This window comes from Belonocnema kinseyi, chromosome 4, assembly GCF_010883055.1.
Source record: "Belonocnema kinseyi isolate 2016_QV_RU_SX_M_011 chromosome 4, B_treatae_v1, whole genome shotgun sequence".
NCBI classification, from domain to species: Eukaryota; Metazoa; Arthropoda; class Insecta; order Hymenoptera; family Cynipidae; genus Belonocnema; species Belonocnema kinseyi.
This window is the reverse complement of record NC_046660.1, coordinates 132751381-132753339: the sequence shown is the minus strand read 5'-3', so window position 1 is coordinate 132753339 and position 1959 is coordinate 132751381.

Below are 1959 nucleotides of genomic sequence, written 5' to 3'. Positions count from 1 at the left end.
TCTGAGGAATGATAGAAAACATGATATTGGACGTCCCTGCACACTTTTTTTGTGGATTAATTCCCAAAAATTTCATTCTGCTAAAAACGTGAGTGTATATTTCAAGGTTATGTGTGTCACAAAACTCCTGAGAGTTACTTCCAAACTACACAATATTTTTGGCCGAAAACTTTGGACTTACAAATGAACATAGTAATTAATGTCCCGAAACTAACCTTGTGTGTAGGCAATCGAAAAGTTAATTTAATAAATAATTTTAAAATTATTGAAATAACATAGACCTTAAAAACGACCCTAACCTCAAAATAATTCACATGCATGAAATTGTTATTTAAAACAATAATGTTTTTTTGTTTTTATCCCTCAAAAAAGATTCCGGGAAAACCGTTATCATATTTTATAACGTCTCCGAATTCAGTTTTAAAAATGTTCCATTTTTTTCGAAAAAAGCTGGGGGAACCGTGCCCGATTGACCACACGACGAAGTTTGTTTGTGAATAAATGTAATAATATAATTTAACGCACGGTTTGACGATTTTCGACATTAAAATACTTCTTAGATTCTCATCAGAGAAGGTATTAGATTTGTGTAAAATTTGACCCCCTTAGTTTTCATCAAATGTCTACGTTTTGAGTCCTCCTGAATCCGAAAACAGTATTTTACGAATGTGTCTGTCGGTATGCCTGTATGTCTGTATGTCTGACTGTATGTCAGTCTGTGTACGAGATAACTTAAAAAAATTAATCTATTAGAAAAAATGTATCTATTAAATTAATTCATTAATCTATCTCGTTTAGTGTCCTAAACTAAAGGTAAAGTTCGTTAGCCAGCCATTTTCGGTAAAAATTCAAAAGTAGGCTTATTTTGAATATTTTTGAGACTACTTTTTTGAAATTCACAAATTCTCTGTACGGTTACTTATAGTGTTTAAAAATTCAAACAGCTGATCGTAATGATTTTTTTTATAAAGTCAGAAATCACTAGAGTTATTTGGAGCTATAGCATTTACAAAATAAAATTTAAAAACACGAAAATAAACATTTCAAGTCAAATAACGAGATATGAAAAAAGTCACGATAAGAAAAATGTTGCTTTTTAAATGCCCTATAAGATTATCATAATAACTTTTCAAATTTTTTTGGAAAATCAAAAATCCAAATTTTGACAGCATACAAAATAATGAGAAATCCAAGAATTACATTTTTCGGTAAAACTGTGCAAAATATGGTAAATGATGACATAACAAAAATTGTATATTTGAAAAAGATCTACAAATTTGTTATTAACCACTTTTTGATAGGATACGTAGTTTTTGCTTTACTCATTAAAAAGATGATTAACCGTAACAAAAATAAGCCCGCTGCGTGGGCACATTCTTAACACAACTTTTGTCTCTTAGTTCATTTTTCGTCTCGTGTGTGGGGTTTCGAAAAATTCAATTTCTTATGTTTTTAAAGCTATTTTTTTACGATTAAACCAATAACAAAACTATCAAAAAATTATTAATGACAAATTAATTAATTTTTCCACTCTCATCAGAGAAGCTATTAGATTTGTGTATAATTTAATCTCCCCCCCCCCCCCCCCCCCCAGATTTGGTAAAATGTCCACGTTTTGCGACATCCTGAATCCAAAAATCAGGTTTTTACGAAAGTTAGCGCATTTTTAATATTTTCGAGACCACTTTTTTAAATTCAAAAATCTTCTGTACGGATGTTCATAGTATTCAAAAAGTTGAACAATTTATTCTGATGAATTTTTTCATAAATCCAAAAATTACCACATTTAAAGCATTTACAAAATTACAAAGAACACACGAAAATGAACCTTTTAAGCCAAATAACGAACGATATGAAAAAATATCTACCAGGTGTATACATATGAAACCGGTATTTTTTCAAGAAAAAAACACATTTATTTCAAGAGAATGATAACAAATATTTTATTCAAAGTATGCG